Source organism: Equus caballus, chromosome 27 (assembly GCF_041296265.1).
Source record: "Equus caballus isolate H_3958 breed thoroughbred chromosome 27, TB-T2T, whole genome shotgun sequence".
NCBI lineage: Eukaryota > Metazoa > Chordata > Mammalia > Perissodactyla > Equidae > Equus > Equus caballus.
This window is the reverse complement of record NC_091710.1, coordinates 24,922,579-24,946,055: the sequence shown is the minus strand read 5'-3', so window position 1 is coordinate 24,946,055 and position 23,477 is coordinate 24,922,579. Positions and strand designations below refer to the sequence as shown.

The following is a 23,477-nucleotide window of genomic DNA, read 5'->3' as shown; positions in this document are numbered from 1 at the left end:
ACAGCTTCACCCCAGGAGTGCTCTGCCCTCCGCTGCGTTGTCTGGCTTTCATTCACATTCCAGTGTCACTCCGGCCCGGGCAGCCTCACGGACTTGTGCACTGGAACGAACACACACACACACACACACACACACACACACACACACACACGCCCCCTGGCTCTGACACACACTGAATGATTCATGAGCCGACAGGATCATTACACACATGGGATGATTCATCGGGGACGTTTACACACACAGGCTCACACTCACTGTGACGTGCAGACGTGCCTGAGCCCACAGTGACAGGCACTCCCACAGGAGTCTTGGCGGAGCATCGCACCGGCGTCTGCAAGTGATTTGCGTTCTTGGCTCTCTGGAACTGCCTGTTCTTTGTCTTTCTGTTCACTCTTCAGCCCTTTCCTTCTCTTCCGTCCCCAACTTGGCTGGTTTCGGTCTCTTGCTCCAAGGCTCCTCAGCCAGTTTCCTGGACTGAACCCTGCAATGTTCAAGGCCCTTTCCAAGTTCAAGCTCTTTGTTTCTAATAAATTCCTCAGCCGTGAGGGGTCCTTGCTCCATGGGGTCTCCTCCCTCCCTGACTTGGGCATCTCTTCCTGGCTTCCTCAGAGGGTCTTGCAAGAGAGGCCGCAGTATCTGCCGTGTGAGCCAGTCCCCCTCACACGACAAAGGGAGCCGACGCTTGGTCACACCACAGAATGTGCCAGCGCCTCCTGGAGTATGGTCTTCAGCGCCTCTGAGAGCAACCTTCCCTTCCCAGCAGCCCAGGCAGATGGAAGTGTTGGGGCATCTGGGGACTCCACCTCTGGTTGTTGAGCTGGACCGGTTGTTTCTGAAGCTGCAGAGAAAAGAAAGTGCTGCTCTCCCGAAGGCAGATCACGGGCTGCGGGCCGGGGCTCTTCCAGGCGCCTAGGCCAGAGTGGGAACAGACAAGGGGTGAGGGTGACTGCAGAAGAAGGAGGGGCTCACTGAGCACCATCGTCTGCGTGTGGTTGTCACTGACCTGCCTTCAACTGAACGTGGCCCTGGTTCTACAGGGAAGACTGGGCACCATGTCCTGGTGCTCACACGAGGAGCAGAGCACTTGTTTTTCATCTTTCCCTTGGGGATCCCTCAGAAAAGAGACGGAGTGTAGCAGCGTCTGGTGAACGGCATCCGGGATCTGGATGCTCAGGCATTTGTCTAAGCCGTTAGTAGCTATGTGGCCCTGGGTGTGGCATTAGTCACCGTGAGTGTCTGCTTCCTCTGCTGTCAAATGCTCTAAAGGCATCCTCTGTTGGCACCAGACATCTGGTTGTGGGGATCCAGGGAGATTATAGGTGTGGCTGTGCCTTCCCTGTAGATCGCGGTCCACGGCTGTGCTCCCAGGGAGTACCTATTAGAAGGTGCTAAGCACCTAAGTACTAAGTAGTACCTAAGTAACCAGGACCTAAGTAGGTTCAGTGATGCTGGGAACCCAGGGGCCTGCTGCCTAGAAACACGGAAACTCTTAGGTCCTGGCTAGCTGCTCATAGCTGAGGGTTGAAACACCCCTTTTCAACTCTGAAGTTTTGAGTCTAGTTAGTCTTGAGAGCATGTTTCCTGCTACTTATGTGAGAAGCTGATCTCTGACCACGTTCTATCCATCTGAAGGACTAGGATCTGGAAGGAACTACCCCGCCTTAGCCGACTGTGTCTGCCTCAAGCCTGCTTCCTCTGAGTACCCTCTGCTCCTCTCCCCACTTCAAACCTGGAACAGGCTCCCTTGGCAAACAGAGAGACTTCCACTCAACTCCTTTCTTGCAACTGATCTGCTGACTTGGATTTGAGGTTCCTCTGCCTAGAATAGCTAAGGTTTTCTTGGAGATACCCTGGCAGGCTCAGCAGGTCCCAGCCTGCTTCTGCCAAGACCCCAGTCCCTAAAGGGGGAGAAGCTCCAAGATGAAGATGAAGACAGGGTTGATCTTAACATGCCGGGTTGGGCTTTCAATAAAAGTACACAGAAGTTTTCTCACAAATTCTTTTTTTTCCTTATTGAAGTAATATTGGTTTATAACTATGTAAATTTCAGGTGTACATCATTATATTTTGATTTCTGTGTAGGTTACATCATGTTCACCACCCAAAGACTAATTACCATCCATCACCACACACATGTGCCTAGTCACCCCTTTCCCCCGCCTTCCTGCCCCCTTCCCCTCTGGTAACCACCAACCCAATATGTGTCTCTATGTGCGTGTTTGTTGTTGTTTTTATCTTCTATTTATCATCCTCACAAGTTCTTATCCTGGGCATATAATCTTTTGGAGGATGCACTGCAGAGACTAGAAAGACTACACTGTATTTAAATATGCATCGATGTGAAGGAGGACCAATTCACTGGAACGCTGCAAACGATCCACAAGCAAGGTGTTGGTTGCACCTCTGTTCCAGATCAACTTGATATCTGGAAACCTAACACAATGTTTATTTAACTCTCAGTTAAATATTTAATTTATATAGCACTTACTATATGCCAGTCATGGTTCTAAGCATTTTTCTACATGCTAATTTATTTAATTTTCATGAAACCCTTGTGAAGTAGGTCCCTTTATCCCCAGTATGCTGAGAAGGACCTCGAGGAAAGGTTAAATTACATGCCTAAGCTTTAATAGCTGCAGAGCTCACGAGCGGGTGGCTGTGGAATTCCAACCGGGCCAATGCCTTGAGAGACCAGCCCAGGACCTCAGCCCTCGGCCCGTCATCTGGTTGCCAGTTATTCCTACAGTGTCATAATTCTCCGGTTGGTTTTCTTGAGGGCAGCAGGAATTCTTGACCTATTGACGGTGCAGAAAAACAAAACGTGGGCTGGATAGGGCCCTGCAGACACCTTCGTTCAGGCCCAGGCCCACGACCTGACAGTAGCCTTCGTTGTCACCCCCAGGTCTGTCTCTTCCCCGGGCCCCGTAGGAGCCGTGCCTACAGAGAAGAGCCCAAGCCGCTGGCTTACCCTACTGCCTTTCACCCCCTCCAGGGGAGCCCCGCGGAACCATTGTTCTTACAGCCCTGGTTCTTGGGCCTCTCTTGGCAAGGACCGTGTGGCTCCTCTTATTTACCCATTAACAATTAAGCTCTAGGCATTTAACATATAAACACAGAAAACATCAGCATAATTACAGCAAAGATTTCAAAAGCTCTTTGGCAAGGAAGGGCCTGAATATTTACTTAACAAAAGAATTCCTTACTTCAGTCTTTAATAAAGAGTTCACAATAAGATTTAACTAGCCAGGTCCTCCAGTAAATTAAAAACATTCTTTTATTCACTAGGAATATGATTTGTGTTTTTTAAAAATGTGACTCACGCACAACTCTTCAAAGAACATTCACAACTTTTTCCCTGAGAGCTCTGTTCCCACATTACCTTCCAATATGTCTCACTTGCTGAGATAATCCCTCTGAGCAGAGATAGATGGTGTGTGTGCGTGTGCACACGTGCGTGCCTTAGAATCTTAGATTCTACCATTAGAGACTCTTTCCTTTGTGTTAACCTTGCCTTCTACATATGGGTTTCTTTTACAACCCCGAAAGAGTGTTTGTTTAGAGTAATGACTCTTGGTCAAGTATTTCTTCTGTGATTGGAGGGACTTAAGCCAGTCTAATAGTCCAGGGCGCCTGGAAAGAGGAGGGGGGATGGGAGAAAACACTAGTGGATGCACTGGAGACAGGAGGGACGTTCACTTGTTCATTTTTTTGTTTGTTCTTTCAGTCATCCACAATGATTCTTACATTCCTATCATTGCCAGACATCAGGGACACAAAGATAAATAAGAGAGCAGTATAGTCAGGCAGACAGACAGACAAATAGTTATGCTACACAATTAAGCAAGGTGGAAGTCAGGATGGAGCGCCCAGTTCTCCTTGGCCCAGTCTTGATAGATGGATTAGACATGGGGACAGTGTCCTGGAAAGTTTCACAGAGATGACAGCTGAGTGTCACAGGTTGAGAAATAGGAAGAAAAATCTGATGCTTATGTTGTACTCGTTGTGTGCCCAGCATTACACTAAGCACCTTACATTTTAACTCATGTAAGCCTCACAAAAATACTCTAAGGAAAGTCCTATTATTATCCTTATTTTACAGATGAGGACACTGAGGCTTGAGAAGCGAAGAAACTTTTCCAAGTGCCATAGCTCCAGAGCAGTAGAGATGGGACCAGAGCTGGGGAGCCAAGCTGCATGCTCACTGCCACGGGCTCTGCCCACTGCGATGGATACTGTGGGTGGCGGTAATTCTTATCGTGATCATGAAACACTTCAAATATCTAAAAAAATACAAAGAATAACGTAATGAAATCCCGTGAATCCACCATCCAACCATCCATCTCCACTGAATTCCGTTATTTTGACTTGCTGGCTTTGTTTTTCTTAAAAAAAAAAAAAAAGGAAATTACAGATACAGTTGATGTCCCCTAGTGTATTCCACCCTGAGCACATTCCTGCATTTCCCTGAGGTAGCACCCATGGTGGATTGTGTTTACATCTCAGCTGTGTTTTTATACTATCAGAGCATTTGTGTATATCCATCAACAATATATAGCATTGTTTTGTGTGTTTTCAAACTTTATTTAAATAGTGTCATTTTTACACCTTGCTCTTGCAGTCAACATCCTGTCCTTGGGATTTTATCTGTGTTGATGCCATAAGTTCATTTATTCAAAATAGCATATCATGAAATAGAGCTTAAAATATTGTATGGTATTCCATTGTATGAATAATACACCATGTATTAATTCTCTAGCCTTTAAAAATGTTTTGCTCATACAGACAATGCTGCAGTGCACTTTCTTGGGCATGTTGTTTTTTGTGTTCCTACGAGAATTTTAGAAGGTGCATTGCTGGGGGGAAGGGCAGGCCCATTTTTAGCTTCATCTTGGGAAATTCCACTCCAAGGGATTGGCCAGCTGTACTGCTACCAGCAGTGATTGAGAGTCCTATTGGTCTGCATCGTCCCAATACACTCATGCACTGCAAAATGATGTTTCAGTCATCAGCGGACTGCAACACGATGGTGGTCCCGTAAGATTAGTACCATGTGGCCTAGATGTGCAGTAGGCTAGACCATCTAGGTTTGCGTAAGTACTGTAGGCAAGGAAGAAATTTTCCTCTACTCTTCTAGGTTCTTCTGGCTGGTCTAAGAATTAAATTGACATGAGACAGAGTAACAGGAGAAAAGCAAACACAAGTTTAAGAACATGTATACATGGGAGAAACCCAGGAAAACCAAGTAACTCACCAAAATGGCAGAAGCCCTCACCTTAAACACCCTCCTCAGCTAAAGACAAAAGAAGGTGTGGGGGTGGGGAGAGTCAGGGACTTCAAAGGCAATTCACAGGTAGGTGAAAAGGAGCAAACGTTTGCAAAACAAGTGTTTGGCCACACAGAAAGAGAAGAACACAGAGGGGAGCCCAGCAAACAGGCTTTTCTAGGTCCCTCCCTGTTCAACACATGGTTGACGTTATACTAAGGTGATATCTCATTTCCTGAGACAGGTTTTTTTTAACCTAAAATTTTTTAGGCAGTTAAGGAGGAGATAACAAGAAAAACTTTCTGAGTCTTTTGTTTCTTAAACAAATTAGCCTAAAATAATCCTCATGTTAAAGAGACACATTTTGGGGTGGCAAATTATGTTCCCCTGCAGTACACTCTATGATGTTTGCACAACCACAAAATCACCTAACAATGCATTTCTCAGAAAGTATTCCTGTTGTCACTTGATGCACGACTGTACTTGCTATATGATCAAACTGTGGATACCAAACGGCTTCTCATTGTTATTTTAATTGCATCTCCTGATTACTAGGGAAGCTGAACATCTTCACAGTTTTGTTTGTTTCTTCTGTGAGTTTGCTATTTACTTTCATCCACTTTGCTATTTGTTTATTTGGCTTTTTCTGAATTGATTTTTTAATTTTAAGAATTAGAGTAAAATTGACTTTTTGAGGAGAGGGATAGCAGTTCTGAGTTTAAACACATGTAAAGATTTATGTAACCCCCACAGCAATTGGGATACAGAACAGTTTCATTATCCCAAGAAACTATCAGAATACTTTAAACTATGAATCCAATTTCTTTAATAGCTGTGGGACTATCTGGATTATCTATCTCTTTTTAGGTAAGCTTTAGTAATCTGTGGCTTTCAAGAATTGGTTCATTTATTTAGTTAAATTTATTTGTGTAACGTCGTTAGCAGTCTTCTCTTACTCTTTCAACATCTGTCGGGTATAGGGTGAGATCCTCTCCTTTGTTCCAGATATTGGTAACTTCCGTCCTCTCTCCCACCACCTTCCCGCTTTTTTTGTTAGCCTGCGTAGATTTATTAACTTTATTGAAATTTTCAAAGAATCAGCTTTTAGTTTCATCACGATGTTTCCTTTTGTTTTTTTTCTTTAATTTCAAGGGTTTTGTCTTTAATTCCATGGGTTTCTTTCTTGTTTTTATTCTTTCTTGCCTTCTGATTGTCTTGGGTTTACTTTGCTCTTCTTTTTTGAGTTTCTTAGAGTGAGAGCTTAGGATATTGACTTGAGATCTTTCTTCACTTCAAATATAAACATTTAATAGTGTACATTACCCTCTAAGCACTGCTTCATCTGCAACCCACACATTCTGATACGTTGTATTTTTATTCAGTTCAAAGTATTTTCTAGTTTCCCTTGAGACTTCCTCTTTGACCCAAGGATTATTATGTTGTTTAATTTCCAAGTGTTTGGAGGTTTCCCAGTTATGTTTCTGTTATTGATTGCTGGTTCAATTCCATTATGGTCAGAGAATATACTTTGTATAATTGCAAGTCTATTACATTTATTAAGGTTTGTTTTATGACTCCAGAGATAATCTATCATAGTGAATGTTCTGTGTGCACTTGAGAACGTATACTCTGTTCTTGTTGGGTGGAGTATTCTGAAAAGATCACTTGGATCCAGTTGGTGGATAGAATAGTTGTTTTTCTTTACCTTTGCCTATCTTCTGTTGGCTTGTCCTATCAGTTACTGAGAGAGTAATGTTGAAGCCTCCATATATAATTGTGGATTTGTCTAGTTCTCCTTTTAGTTCTATCAGTGTGTGCTGCATGTATTTTGATACTCTTTTGTTAGGTGCATATATGTTTAAAATAGTTAAGTCTTCTTGGTGAATTGACTCTTTTATTATTATGTATTCCCCTCCTTATTCCTGGAAATTATCCTTGCTATGCAGTCTCTATTAATACAGCCACTCAAGGTCAGCGCTGTGGTGTAGTGATTAAATTCATGCACTCTGTTTTGGTGGTCTGGGGTTTGCAGATTTGGATCCCGGGTGTGGACCTAGCACTGCTCCTCAAGCCACGCTGGCATCTCACATGAAATAGAGAGAGATTGGCACAGATGTTAGCTCAGCGACAATCTTCCTCACACAAAATAAAACAAAAACAAAGAACATACAGCCACTCCAGCTTTCTCTTAATTAGTGTTTGCACAGGATATCTTTTTCCATTCTTTTACTTTTAACTTACCTATATTATAAAGTTGTAGACAGCAAATAGTTGGGTCTTGTTGTTTGTTCTAAAATCTAATCTGACAATCTCTGTCTTTTAGACCACTTTCATTTCATATAAATATTGATATGTTTGAAATTAGGTATACTTTTTTTAGTATTTTGTATCTCATTTTATTTTATCTGTTGAGTTTTTAACTATACCTCTTTGTATAATTTGTTACAAAAAGTTTTAGTGTTTGCTCCAGGGACTACAATATGTACACTTAATGTTTCACAGTCTATTTAAAGTTAATAGTTTACCACTTCGTATAGAATGTAGAAAGCTTACCACCATTTAGGTCCCTCTACCCTTCCCGCTTCTTCTTGTAGTTGTCATATGTATACATCTATACACACCAAAAATTCACTGAACTATGTTATAATTTTTGCTGTCAAGTGTCATACATATTTTGAAGAACTCAAGAGAAGAATATATTTCTGTTACATATATATATATATATATATATATATTTTTTTTTTTTTTTTTCCCCTGAGGAAGATTTGCCCTGAGCTAACATCTGTTGGAAATCTTCCTCTTTTTGCTTGAGGAAGGTTCTCCCTGAGCTAATGTCTGTGCCAATCTTCCTTTATTTTGTATCTGGGTCACTGCCACAGCATGACTGCTGATGACTGATGTAACACCTGGGAACCAAGCCTGGGCTGCTGAGACAGAGTGTGCCGAACATAACCACTGTGCCACGGGGCCAGCCCCTCTGTATTATATTTGATCAGATTTTATATTATATGATATTTATATTTAACCAGATTTTTACCATTTCTGTTTTTCTTTCTTCATTCCTGATGTTCTAAGTTTCTTTCAGGTATCATTTTCCTTCCATCTGAAGAACTTTCTTTAACATTTATTTTAGAACAAGTCTGCCGATGACAAATTCTCTTAGTTTTCCTTTATTTGAGAATATCTTTATTTCACTCTGATTCTTGAAGAATATTTTCACTGGATACAGAAATTCTTTTTTTTTGGAGACAAAATTCGCATAACATATAATTCACCATTTTAACGTGTGCAATTCAGTGGCTTTTAGTACATTCATAATATTATGCAACCATCACCTAACTTCACAACATTTTCATCACACCAAAAAGAAGCAAAAAGAAATGCTCCCCATTTCCCAATCCCCCAGCCCCTGGCAACCACTAGTCAGCTCTCTGTCTGTACGGATTTGCCTATTCTGGACATTTCGTATAAATGGAATCATACAACACGTCACCTTTTATGTTTGGCTTCTTTCACTTGGTGTAATGTTTTCAAGGTTTATCTGCATTGTAGCATGTATCAATACTTCATTCTTTTCTATGATTGAATAACGTTCCATTGTATAGATAAATCACATTTTGTTTATCCATTCATCAGTTGATGGATATTTGGGTTGTTTTCACTTTTTTAGTTATTATGAATAGTGCTGCTGTGAACATTCGTGTAAAAGTTTTTGTTTGGACACCTGTTTTCAATTCTCTTGGATATATATCTAGGAATGGAATTGCTAGGTCATGTAATAACTCCATGTTTAACATTTTGAAGAACTGCCAAACTGTTTTTCACGGCGGCTGCACCATTTTACATTCCCACCAGCAATGTATGAGGGTTCCAGTTTTTCCCCATTCTTACCAACACTTGCTATTTTCTGTTTATTTTATTTTATTATAGCCACCCTAATGGGTGTGAAGTGGTATCTCATTGTGATTTTGACTTGCATTCCCCTAATGGTTAGTGATGTTGAGCATCTTTTCATGTGTTTATTGGCCATTTGTTTATCTTCTTTGGAGAAATAGCTATTCAAATCTTTTGCTCATTTTTGAATTGGGTTATTTGTCTTTTTGTTGTTGAGTTGCACCAGTTCTTTCTATATTTTTGTTTCTAGATAAATGATATATAAATATTTTCTCCCAATCTGTAGTTGTCTTTTCATTGTCTTGATAGTGTCTTTTGATGGACAAAAGTTTTTCATTTTGATAAAGTCTAATTTATTTTTTATTTTGTTGCTTGTACCTTTTGCGTCATATCTTAGACTCCATTACCAAATCTAAGACCATGAGATTTATGCCTATGTTTTATTCTAAGAGATTTATTGTTTTAGCACTTATATTTGGGTCTCTGGTCCATTTTGACTTAATTTTTGCATGTGATGTGAGGTAAAGGCCCAACTTCATTCTTTTGCATCTGGCTATCTGTTGTCCCAGTGCCACTTGTTGAAGGCTATTCTTTCCCTATTGAATGGTCTTGACACCCTTGTCAAAAATCAATTGACTATGGATATATGGGTTTATTTCTGGACTCTCAGTTCTATTCCTTTGATCTATATGTTTATCCTTATGCTAGTATCACACTGTTTTGATTACTATAGCTTTGCAGTAAGTTTTGAAATCTGCAAGTAGGAGTCCTCGAACTTTGTTCCTCTTTTTCAAAATTTGTTTGGCTATTAAAGGTCCCTTGCAATTCCATATGAATTTTAGGATCAGCCTGTCCATTTCTGACAAAAAACACAGCTGGAATTTTGATTGAGATTGCATTGACTTGAATATAGAATTCTTGGTGCACCGTTTTTTTCCTTTGAGCACTTTGACTATGTCGTTCCTCCTCCTTCTGGCCTCCATGATATCTGATAAGAAATCTGCAATCATTCAAATCAGAGAGTAATAATGGGAATTTGCCCCACACTCTGGAGACCCCAGCCCCTCTGTGTCCCTCAGAGTTTTGGCACCTGCCAACATCATGCCTCCACTTCAGTATTGCCTGGGGACTGGAGTGGGAGAGAGCAAACAAAGCGAACAAAATAAAAAACAAAATAAGAACTCTTTCTGACCCTCAACAGTCCCCTTTCTCCACCCTTGGACCAGAAAAAGAAGGTTTCTCTTGGAGCTCTTTCCGTCCTCATGTGGTGTGTACTTCTGGGTTTTGGGCGTCCTTCAGGCCAGGTGATACTGAAGGAAAAAACCTGGTAACCTCACCCGTGATTGGGTAGAACTTTGAACTCTGGTATCCGTCTCCAGTCAGCCTATTACCATTGACTTTTCAGTGTCCTCAGATAGCCTGCTGCTCCGTGCAGTCTGTGTGGGGTTTGTAGTTGGATTCAATGAGAGAGACAAGTCAGGGCAAGCTCGCTCTCTCTTGCTGGAACTGGAACCTCTCTTAGGTTGATCTTTAAGAAGTCCTTATAAAACATAGATGCTAATCTCTGCGTCACAGTGTGTGCTGCACACATCTTCTCCTGGTCCTTGTCTTGCTTTTAAATTTTTAGAAATTTTCTCTCATTTAAACCGTAGTTTTACATTTTATTATAGTCAAATTTATCAAGCTTTTTTCTTTATGGATCAGGCTCTTGTGTTTTATTTAAGTAATCCTTTTCAATCCTGAGGCCATAATGGTATCCTCCTATATTTACTCTCTTTTTTTCCTCTTATATTTTCTTCTAAACGTTTTCAGGGTTTTTTTTTTATATTTATAATGTCTTTTGAACACCTGGAATTTATGTTTTCTGTATAGTGTGAAGTTAACATTTAATTTTTTTTTCCAGGTGAATCACCAGTGTCCTAGTACATTTACCAAATAATTCATTCTTTCTCTACTGATGTTTAGGGATCTCTCCTCTATCATATATCAAGTTTCCAAAGATATGGGGTTTCTGGGCTGTTTATTCTGTTTCATTGGTCTGTTTGTCTATTCCTCCTCAGTTATCTTATTGGATTAACTCCCAAGGATTTAGAAGAAGTTTTGACACCTGGTAGGGCAAGTTCTCTCACCTTGCTCTTCAAAATTGTTTAGTTTTTCTTGACACTGGATCTTTCACATGAGTTTTAGGATAAGCTTGTCAAGTTACAAGAAATATCTAGTGGGATTTTGATTGGAATTGCATTGTATCAATGTATTAATTTTGGTATAATTGATATCTTTACAAGAATGAATCTTTCTACCCATAAACATGATGTATCTATCCATTTATTCAAGTATTTTTTTAGGTCCTTTAATAATGTTTGTAATTTTCTTCAGAAAACGCATCTTTTATTAGAATCACTCCTGGATATGGATCATTTTTGTTACTGTGAATATCAATTTTTTAAAACTAGATTTCCTTGCTGAGCTCTACTATTAATTTTAATAGTTTGTCAGGTTTTTTGGATTTTCTATATACTATCGTATTATCTGTACATAAGGATAGTTTCGTTTCTCCGTCAACCTCCAACTCTCATATGTCTTCTTTCTTTTCTTCTTTTATCGTTTTGGCTAGGACTTCTAGTACCACATTGAGTAGAAGCAGTTATAACAACATCTTCGTCTGGTTCTTGACTTTAATGGCAATGCTTTTAAGTTTCACAACAAAAGTGATTTTTACTCTCATTTTGATAGATGACTTTTGTCAGGTTAAAGACTTTGACTTGTGTTCCTATTTTCTTTTAAAGTCATGCTTGAGTGTGAATTTTCTTAACTCTTCATTAAAGGAAAATTAAAACACTCACAAAAGTAGGCAGACTGGTATAATAAACCTCTGTCTGCCAATTACACAGCCTCAATAACTTAGCTTATGGGCAATCTTCTTCTATCTATACCTCTGCTAACTTCTCCCCTTTCTGTGTTATTTGAAACAAACGCCAGACATTACATCACATTATCTGTAAATATTTCAGTATGTATTCCTAGAAGAATTCTTTAAAAAAAGAAAAATAAACAACCCTAGTATCATTATCAAACAGATTTAGCAATAATTCCTTCACATCATTAATTATACACTCCATGTTTACACACCCAATTGTATGAGTGTTGAATTTTAGCAAATATTTTTTCTGATTGATTGAATCACTATTCTGTTGATTAAGTGGGTTTTTTCCCTTTAATCTGTTAAAGTAGTGTACTTTAATAGATTTTATGTTGAGCCATTCCATTCTTGAATTATTGAGATAAACACAACTAGGTCATGCTTGATTTTATAAATTTAGTTCCCTGAATTTAATTTGCTAGTATTTTATTTAGAAGCCCTGCATTTATGATCATAAATGATATTGCTCTACAATTTTTTTGGCATACTGTGTGCTTATTGAGTTTTGGTATTAAAGTTAAGATTCTCATAAAGTGAGTTGGGTAGCTGTATTTGTTAGAGTAAAAACTAAGCTCCGATAACAACAACAACAACCACAAAAAAAACCAAAAAAACCCACCCAAATACAGTTGCTTAAATAAGATGGAAGCATATTTCTCACTCATAGTCTGGAAATGAATGGTCCAGACTGGCAGGGCAGATGTCCACCATGTCATCTTATGGAGACCCAGGGCTTTTCCATTTTGTGTCTCTGCCATCTTCTAAGGTGTCTTCATCTACGTGGCCAAAGGTGGCTCAGCTCCACATCTGTGTTCCAGCCCGTAGGAAGGGGAAAATAGAGAAAGTGGAGGGCAATCAACTTCCTTTCAAGCAAGTATTGTGTTCCCCCAAATTCATATGCTGAAGTCCTAACCCTCAGTACTGCAGGATGTGACTTTATTTGGAAATAGTGTCATTGCAGATATGCTTAGTTAAGATGAAGTGGTACTCGAGTAGGTAGACCCCTAATCCAATGTGACCAGTGTCCTTATAAAAAGGAGAAATTTGGATACAGATACACCACAGAGAGAATGCCACATGAACATGAAGACAGAGATCAGCCAAGGAAGAGCAAAGATTGCTAGCAAACTAGGAGAGAGGGGTGGAACAAATTTTCCCTTACAACCCTTGGAAGGAACCAACCCTGATATCTTGATCTCAGACTTCTAGCCTCCAGAACTGTGAGAGAATAAATTTCTGTTGTTTAAGTCACCCTGCTTGTGGTGTCGTACTTCTTTCCAGCAGCCCTAGGGAATTAATATAGCAAGTGATGGAGCAGTAGCACCCCTTCTGCTGATAGTTAAAGGTGAGGATTAGTCCTTTGGCCACACCTATTTGCAAGGGAGGTTGGGGATGTGGCCTGTAGCTGGGTGATCCTGTGTGCCTGAAAAATCTTATCAGAGGAAGGATTTGGGAGGACAACTGCCGCAGGAACTGAAAACGTTCTTTTAAGAGAGAGTTTATTTGTGCCTTACAGGTTCAAGAAAACAAGTTTCTAAAACCATCTGGGCCAAATATCTTTTAGGGTGAGAGACCTTTGATTATCAATTCAAGCCTGGACACCTACTGCCTCCACCGCAGGAAGAAAACGACTCCAGTATCTAATCTGCTTTCTAAATCTCTGGTACCAGAAGAGTTTAGAAGGAGGTGGTAAGAACACTGATAGAAACAAAAACAAAAGAACAAAAAACAAAACATATGACCACTTTCTCCCCTCTCTTCTAGATCACCCCTGGACAGGCTAGAGTGCCTCAACTGACTTCATGTCTTCACTTGCCTTTTATTATTTTTCCCTCTTTGCCTCTTTCTACTGCGTTTTGGATGATTTTACTTACTATCTTCCAATTCATCATTTTTTCTCTTTGACTGCACTCAATTTTGAGTTTAACCTGAATCTCAAGGCTTAAAAAAAAAATCCAATAACTGTTTTTTATTTCTAAGAGTTCCAATCAATTTTTTTCCCCTAATTGGTTTTTATGCCCATTTGTTCTTGTTCCATTTCTACCTGTTTTCATCTAATACTTCTTGCTTCTTTTTTAAAAAATTGTTCCATCTTCATGATTTCTTTGAGCAATGTAAATACCTTTGACCGTCTTTTCCATATTACTCTATAGATTGATATCAGCTGGAACGAATTCATGTTGTTTGTTGATTATACTATCTTTCTTAGCCTTGGACTTCAGTTTTTAAGATGTGTTTTGGAATTTTGGTTGCAGATCCATTTTGAATGGCAGTCTTTTCCCCTCCTGATTTGTTTTGTTTTTGTCTTTTTCCCCCTCTTCCTGTTGTGCGATTTACAGATTTGTGGTTTTCTCCTAAGCCCAAATTGTTCCAGAACAAGGTCTTCTGTGTTGGCTCATGGTTTCTGCTCCTGTACTAGGATAATGCCACTGCAGATGTGCAGCCAGCAGGCAGCTTGGCATGGCTCCTTATTGCAAGGCTGTCCTCTATTCTCACCCTCCTGCCTCACCTATCCTGGCCCAGAGCATCTGAAAGCTGAACCTCTGGTAGCTGGCTGGCAGCTCTACTCTTTTCCCGGCCTCTTTTCATGCATAAGGAAGCAAAAATCTGGTCCTTGGTTTCAAGCCATAATCTGGCTCTAGTCCCGTCTCCCAGGAAAACATTTTTTAAAGTCAACCTTTTTATTGAAGTATAACATATGTAGAGAAAGCACACAAATCATAAGTGAACACCTGGATGAGTTTTCACGAGTGAGCGCCCCTGCATAATGAGCACCCAGATCAGGAGAGAGAACATTCTGAGCCTCCGGAAGCCCCTGCTGCTCCTGCCAGTCACTACCCTTTCAAAGGTAACCACACTTGACCTTTGTAACAACAAAAGAGAAGTTTCAGTCCCCAGTACCCTACAGGAGCCTAGCTTATGGCTACCACTGGGACCCAGAACCCAGCAGCACCTGTCACAGCCCGATTCAGTGATTTCTGTCTCTGTTCTACTTATGGTTCGCAGAGATAGTAGTCTTGTTTTTGAGCCGAGCTATGTGTGTTGGATTATCTTTTAAAATGGGTTTTATTCATCATGGCTTTGTGGTTGGAATAGAGAACTCAACACACCATTTTTTTTCATTGAGACGTAATTGACATATAATCTTATATTAGTTTCAGGTATACAACAGAATGATATGATATATGTATATATTGTGAAATGATCACCATAAGTCTAGCTAACATCCATTGCCATACATAGATAAAGATTTTTTTATTGTGGTAAGAACTTTTAAGGTCTACTTGCTTAGCAAAGTTCAAACATACAATACACTATTGTTAACTATCGTCACCATGCTGTACATGACATCCCCAGGACTTATTTATCTTGTAACTGGAAGTTTGTACCTTTTGACGGCCTTCACCAATTTCGCTACTCCCCACCCCCACCTCTGGCAACCACCAGTCTGTTCTCTGAATCTATGAGTTTGAAATTTTTAGGTTCCACATGTAAGTGAGATTGTACGGTATTTGCCTTTTTCTGTCTGGCTTATTTCACTTATCTAATGTCTTCAAGGTCCACCTATGTTGTCACAAATGGTAGGATTTCCTTTTCTTTTTTTTCCCAAATAATATTCCATTCTGTGTGTGTGTGTGTGTATATATACACACACACCACATGTGTACATAAACATATATATGTACACACACACACCACATTTTCTTTATCCATTCATCTGCCAGTGAAAACTTAGTTTAGTTCCATGTCTTGGCTATTATAAATATTGCTGCAATGACCATGAAGGGTGCAGAAATCTTTTTGAGATATAACTTCGTTTCCTTCGGATAAATATACAGAAGTGGAATTTCTGGATCATATAGTGGTTTCATTTTTAATTTTTTGAGGAATCTCCATATAGTTTTCCATAGTGGCTACACCAATTTTAGCACTCTGTCTTGACTGGAATCTTCCAGCAGGACCTGTTGAGGGAACTGTCACCAGTCCTGGCTGGAGACCAGGAAAATGGTGGTAGACAAGCTGGGTTCAGCTGATGGAAAGCTTTGTGCTTGCAAACAAACTCAGACTTTGTCCTCTAGTTAGCGGATGGACGACAAAAAATTGCATACAGCAAGTGGAATTATTTTCTATATATGCATTTTAGAAATATTTCTCTAGCTAAACTACAGAGGATGGAATGAAGAAGAGTTGCACAAAACCAGGGTTACCAGCTAGGAGAGAATTTCAGTAATCTGAGTGAGACATGGCAAGGCCCCACAAGGGCAGTGATAGTGGGGGTGGCAAGATTGTAGGAATATATTTGGGAGATAAATAGGAGGTGGCAGATTGAATGGATGTTAAAGATGATTTTTGGTTTCTGGAAAACTGGTGGAAGGTGGTGCAATTTACTGAGCTTAAGGAATGCAAGAGAAGCAGATTTGTGGGAATTCATTTGATTTCACAATTTTGTCAGTGGCTGGCTCTGCACATCCTTTCCTAAGGTTGTGATCCCAGGACTTGTCTGACAAATACGTGTTTTTGAATCCCTGCTGATGAGGCATGGAAGCTGGGCAGACAGGGAGGGATTGGGGATAACCCAGTAGACAGGGCGACCCTTGCGCTGGAGCTCTTTGGGGTGGACATTCATCAGCATACAGGAAATGCTAGTCCTCAGGTCGGCATCTCTAGCTCACAGAGTGTGCGGGTGCCCAGAAGCTTGGCCCCTTTGAGAAAACTAGGAGGTGGGAAGCAGAGAGAGTCAAGCATATGAGAAATAAATACAGACTCATAGAGAAAGACAGACAGGCCTGGGAGTAAGGAATTGCAGTCTTTCCTTTCTTCTGGTTGGTCAGATTTCAGTTCTTTACCCCCTGACTAGCAATTTCTGCCTTAGAGATCTTTTATTACCTTTTATTACCAGCCTTCCAAGGTAGATCTTTCCCTCGGGAGAGATCCACAGGAGGGGTAACAAGTAGATAATTCAGTGGCTGGACACAAATGAGTCCTGGAGTCAGGAGGGTGAGCTTTGCCTTCTCTGAGATCCCACAGAAGATGTTCGGGAGGTCTTCGATGTCTCCTCCTTCTGCCCTTTCTCTCTCTCCACCTCCTCTCTACTTCTTCTTGAACTTCCAGTCCTCTTCAGCTTTCTGGTCAGCCAGGCTGGGTGTTGCAACCCACCCACTGCCCAGGCTCTTACCTAACTTTGTCTGAGCAGGTTCCAGAAGCACGTCACTGGAGTCTGGGGTTTCCAGGGGAGTCAGCTCAGGCCTAGCAGTCTTCTCTGTGGAGGGCTGAGGCACAGAAAGCTGAGGGGGAGAACGAGCTGAAGCACATGGCTTTATCTCTCCAGGCCTCACCTTCAACGCTCACAGTAACAGATGGGTACTGCTGTCATAACCTTGCTCACACTCTTATTTGTTTTAGGCAGACACAGAATAACAGGATGTTACACCTGTGAAACCATAATCCAACCCCTGCACTCCATACATGAGGCCCAGGGAGATTAAATCACTTATTCAAGGTCAAACCAGGAACCTTTCACTTTGCTCCTCCTCCCCATCCCACCTCTGGCTCCCAAAGGCTTTAGGACCAACCAACGTAGTGAGCTCTGGGGTACTCTTGCCAGTAGAGATATCGACAGCCTTTGGGCTGAGGGCTGAGAGTCCCTTGGCCCCTTGGGGACAGGCAATGCAGGATCTGAGTTTGGGGTCTCATCAAAGTCCGGGTCTGCATGCTCCTTGTGTCTCCACAGCCATGAGCACAGGAGGGGCTACGTACATTCGGCAGGTCTCACCCCTGCAGGCCCCTGCACCTGGGACTGGAAGAATGAATAGGGACCTTGTTTGGTAGGAATTTCTTTCCTCTGCTGTTTGCTTTGGGTTTTTTCCCTCTCCATTCCTGGCTGCTAACCCAATATTTGGCTTTCTGTGAGCACTAAATATAATTCTTCATTTAACCCCCAGAATCATGGTTTCCTACCTGCTTCCCACGACCGGATCCACAGCCTGGAATGAAAACAGAACCCAGAGGGCATCAGCCACTCAGGCGGAGGAGGCGGCAGTTCCGGGGAGGAGGAGGAGCGGAGGCAGGGGGGAGGGAGCACCCACCCACGCTGGGCATCTCTCAGACATCCTGAGAAAGGGAGGGACACGGGGAGGGGGAGACTTATCGCCTTCTGTCCCCACTCCCTGCAACCAGGGCCTTGATTCTCTCCTCCCTACTCAAAAGGTGGCCTGGTTCCCACTCACAGCACCTCCACACACCCAGCGTTCCAGGTTCAGAGAATAGTGAGGTAGGGCCAGGGCACAGGAAACAAACAACACCTACTCCTCTGTCCCACCCGCCTCCCACGGACACCTCTGGCCGGTGGCAGCCCCTTTGGATGGGGAGACTCTGTGCCGGTCCCCACCTTCCTGCTCTCACTGGGAAGAGTCAAGGCAGCAGCACAGGCAGGCAGAGCTAAATGGAACTGGGCAGTGGAAAATTCCCCTCCGGAGCCTCCTGGGGAGGAGCTGGAGCAGCTGCTATTGAACACCAGGGTTTGTTAGGCACCTGGCTTTCAGGTCCCCCGCCGGCTAAGCCCCCCAGCTGGGAGGAGGTGGCTGGGCCAGGGAGGGAGAGCTGGGAGCCCTGCTCCCCAGCACTGGCCCCTGTTAATGCCTGTTAAAAACCTCCTCTGAAATCAGATGTGGTTTTCCAGATCTGGGAGCCCGTGGCAGTACAGTCTGTCTCCCTTTGGTTGAGCAGCAAAACAGGAGACAGAGCTTCCTACCACCTGATTTACAGTCTTGGCGTATTTTTGACACACAAATCACTCTAGAGAGAGAGGCTCAATTATGGCCGTGCAGATGCAATGGCTGCAGGAGTGCTTCCCACCTGGGCGGAGGCCTGAGGCGAGGCCAGACCTCGAGGAGCCCAGCGGGCCTCCGCTCTGCCTGAAACCCAGCCTGCTGCCCACCTTGCACATGGTCTGGTGCCCTGGTGGGCCATCGTGGGGCCTGGAGTTGGCGGTGGATGGCAGGGCAGGGGGCAATTGGTGAAGCAGGCCATTCTGACCTTCCTCTGTCCTCTTGTCCCCTTCCTCTCCTGTACCCGCCTTCATTTCTTCGTGTGTCTGTGGAGCACATGCCAGGCACTGGGCGCTGTGGGAGCTGCTGAGAGGGACGCAGAATAATAAGGCCCCCCCCACCCCACATTGGTTCCTTAAGGAAGAGGAGACAGGAGTGCAAATGCCTGCAACCAAAGGCAGAAAGCCGTTAGAGCCATAAAATGCTTACAGACAAGGTGCCCTGGGGATTCAAAGAGCTCTCTCGGCAGGGGGCAGAGGAGGCCTCCCCAGGAGGTGACAGGAATGTCTGTGCCTGGGGCAGGAGACTCCCTCCCTGCGAGGCTGATGTGGTGGGTCTGCGGGGATTTCCTGAGAGACCCCAAATCTAGAACTTCCTCCCCTGTTTTCTCTCCATCCTCTCCCCACCCCCAAACTGAAACCTGCCCAGAGCACCTGCTCTTTTTTGCTCTTAGTCAAACCCAGGTATCAGGTTCTGCCCTTCTGTCAGGAGCCACGGGGTTTCTTCAAGGCTGGCACCAGGCAGGCATCACCCCTCTGCCTGCCCCACTCCCAACTTGTGGGGGCTCAGCTCTCCGGGGAGTGTGCCGGGCATCAGTTCAACTCTTACCTCTTGTGAGAGGGTCACAAGGTTCTTCCAGTATGGCTTCAGTGGATTTGGCTGACCTGACAGACTAGCCTTGTGGCAGAGGGGCGGGGTTCCCTTATCTGCACCACTCCCCGCAACTGTGTGCTCATTCTTTGGTCAGGTGGTCTGCTCTGTGATGTCTGGCTTCCCTGTCACTCCTCCCAGTCCATACCCTACCCCGTCCAGACCTCCGGGAGGTCTCCTCACTGCTCTCCTTGGGACGTGGTATGGGCATGGCTTCATTCCACTCCAGCGTCAGCAGAGGGCTGATTCTGTCTCAGGCACTGATCTGGGTGCTGGGGACACAAAGATAAAGTAGAAGACCCCACTGCCCTTGAGGAAGTCACAGCCCATTAACATTTGGATATTGCTTTCCTGCTTACAAAGCACTTAGACTCACATGCTGCACTTGGTTTCCCCTCCACAGGGCTGGGAGATGGAGAGGGGAGGGACCAGTGCTACTCTCAGTGTAGAGACAGGTGACCCGAAGCGCAGATTCTTAGTGGTCTCCCCACAGTCTTGCCATCAGCTGGTGGGAGTTGCTTTCAAGCCCTTCTCTTGCCACTGTGACCTTGGGCAATTTTCTCCTCTATAAAACAACAACCTCACTGGGTTGTTGTAAAGATCAAATGTGTGACATAGCACACCTCTGGCACGTAGAAGGAGACTATAAGGTTAGTTTTCCTTTCTTGGGCGTAGGAGCACATCGTTTGTTTATGCCATTCTCCGTGAATGTTGATTGAGATGGAAATTCCTGCGTCCACCCCTCTCCCCTTGCCTCGATTCTTGATGAGAGCCAGGCGGGCTGGGACAAGATGGTGGGGAGGCTGGAGGGTGCCACCCACAGGATAGGAGAGAATCTGGGGCTTTACGAACACAGGAACTGCATCCTTGGCTCATCCCAGTGGGCGGAGGTTGGGCAAGTTGGTATCCTGCCCCGCCTGCTGGCGGAGGCAGCTTATGGATTTGGTGACAGATTCCTCTGAAGAGATGAATGAAGCAATTGTGCACTTGGTGTAGAAAAGATTCCAGATAGAAGAGATGTTTTCAATGGCAATAACCCTGAGATGGAGTATTTCACCGAGTCAACAAACAGAGCTATCGGTGCCGGCTTGCCTTTGATGGTCCTGTGAGCACTTGTAAGCCTCTGAAGCTGTTCTTGGCACGGCCGGGCCATGTCTAAAAGCTTTTATTCTCTTCTTTGTTTTAATCACCCTCCTACCTCCTGGAGAGATTCCTAACTCAAATTCTTGGACAACAAAGGCGGCTAACGGAATCCTGGTGGGTAAGGTCCCAAACCAGAAAAATGATTTTCACAAGGCTCCGTAGATGTTCCTCCTGGCTCAGCAATGGTTTTCAGAAACATCTGATGACCAGACTAGAAGGGGTTTCTGAGCCGTTTAGGGGGCTTTGTGGGGAGAAGGGCTCTCCTCACCTGCTTCTTAGAATTTAAGAGGATAGGTAAGGGCTGGTGGAGGGCAGAGTTGGACTTGAAGAATGTTTGCTTGGTGAATATTGGATTTGTAAAAATTTTCTTCCGGAAGCTGGAGGTGAGGCTCAGAGTGGTGGAGGACCCAGAGATGTTGTGTGCCCCTGGCTTATCAACGGTGAAGGGCAGGCCGCACACATGAGGCCCCATCTGATGCTGCTGAGAACTGGGTGTGGAAAGCAGTCAGCATGAAGCAGTGCTAGTGGACAGCCACAGAGCAGCAAGAATGTGGTGGGGGTGGGGCTAGGGGACAGGGTCATTGGTGAGATCTGGAAATTGCAGGAGATGACAATGCTGGCCTGGAGATATCCAAGGGAAAAATTACTTTCTCTTCAGAGACTTAGAAGCCTCTTCCATCTTGCCTTAGGAGTCTTAAGAAGGTACCCCAAGACCACATTTTCTGGTATTACCAGAGATTGCTCAGGACTTGCTGTGAGAATGAGTGAGCTTAGCCTTGGAGAGAACCCTCCAGCCCTGAGGCTCTCTCTGGGTGGCACCTTGGCCTGTGGTAGTGTCAGCCAGGACGGTGCCCTTTCATTGACACCACCACAGCCAGGCAGGGCAACATGGCGGCTCCCGGGGGTGGGAGAGTGAGGTCAGAAACAGAAACTGTAATTAAATCTTTTTTTACCCACCCTCACCCCCAGCAGGAAGTTATTCTTGGTGCTCAGTGAGGGGGAAGAAAGGGCGGAGTGTGAGCAAAAAGGCCACTTTTGACCTTGTGGCCTTCCTGGTGATTGGGTGGAGAGGTTTTTAGATTGAAGAAGAGATTTCCTTGAGCATCTTCTGAAAATAGTGACCACGACTTCTAGTTGGCCTCTTTGCAGATTCTACTGCTTCTTCAGGGCCGAGAGAAGGCCAATGTGTTGAGCATTGGCGTTCTCCAGCTAACTCCAGCTCCCTGATCCTCTTTTCTTGGACATCAGGGTTGAAAGTGGACAGTATCCTGGAGAGACAAATGGAGTCGCCTCGCTTGTGTGGGCGGAGGCAGGTGGCTGTGGTCAGCCAAGGGCTTGTGTTTTCCAGATTGGTGGCCTGTATTTTGGCTGAGCAGGTCCTGGAAACAAGCTCCATCAGCAACTCCTCCTCCCCTTCCCCTGGAGTCAGATAAGGGTCGAAACTCCAGGCTGTGGATGCTGAGCGAGAAACCAGAGGCAGAGGATTAGCTGTTTTGCCAGGACTCCCTTCCCGTCCTTCCATCCAGGGGCTGTTGGGAAGGGTGTTCCATTCCTCCTCCCTCATCCCCCTGTGAGTTCTCCACTCCATCCGTCTCCCAGCCCTTTCCTCTCCCCTCAAAACTGGAGCCAGAGCCAGGGAAGCGAGGCCAAGAGTGCAACTTGGTCTGGTCTCCTGCGGAAAGGATTCCAGCATCTCCCATTTGACAAAAGCCAAAAGTCTGCAAGAAATAGGACGTGGGGTCCAAGTTCTTGGAGCAGGGACTGCAAACATTTCACCTTCAAGAAGAAAAATTACTGGCCACTCAGGGAGCTGCCTCCAAAATGAAGACTTAGGATCCTGTTCTTCTGCTCCAGCTGCTCCTTGGGGCAAAATTCTCTTCCACTTGCATTTTTATGTGAAAGAAATCTCCATTTAATTGGGAGCATCTCTCCCCTTTAGTTCCTTCCTGTCTGAGCTCAACAACCCCCCCTCCCCCGTCCCCCCACCTGTGGAGCCAGCTGGAGCCTGAAGCATTTCCCACATGTGTATATGCAATTTCCTTTCTGCAATTAGTAGTTAGTCACCCTGATGGTGGCAGCATGGGTGACATTGCTGGCATCTCAGCAGAAGATGAATGGGTTGGGGAGTGGAGGAGAGTTATGGTAGGGTCCTACATCTTGACGGTGGCCAGGGATGTCCAGCCCTGCCCTCATGTCCAGGCTGTCTCCCCTCCTCACCCTGCACTTACAACCACTCCCCAGTCCTGCTGTCCTATCCTCTCTAATATCCTCACTCTGTCCTCCTTTCTCCATCCCTTGCCACCACCACCTTGGCTGAGGCCTCCCAGATACCTGCGACAGCCTCTCCCCTGTTCTTGCAGCCTGCTCCCTTGCTCCTTCATTGCATCCCCACGCCAGAGTGATTTTTCTAAACTTCAAGGTGGCCGTGCCAGCCCCTGCTTGGAGCCCTCCATTGGTTCCCATATCTTCGCAATGATGTCCAAGTGGCTCAGTGTGGCCCTTCTGAAAACTGCTAGGATGTGGCCTTGGTTCACAGCTCCTCCTCTCTTGCCACTTCCAC

General features: G+C 44.1%; 1 long non-coding RNA gene across 2 annotated transcripts; it reads right to left on the bottom strand.

Moving 5' to 3' along the window:
• Positions 1–3,251: 3,251 nt before the first annotated feature.
• Positions 3,252–18,169, bottom strand: LOC106782664 (uncharacterized). 2 transcript variants are annotated; one of them, XR_002804359.2, is made up of 4 exons: positions 18,036–18,169; positions 16,965–17,362; positions 12,739–12,884; positions 3,252–4,280 (listed from the first exon to the last, which is right to left on the bottom strand). It is a non-coding gene; the product is annotated as an uncharacterized lncRNA (long non-coding RNA). The 2 variants fall into 2 exon arrangements; XR_002804358.2 differs by having other exon boundaries at positions 3,688–4,280; positions 12,697–12,884.
• Between the last annotated feature and the right edge of the window lie 5,308 nt (positions 18,170–23,477).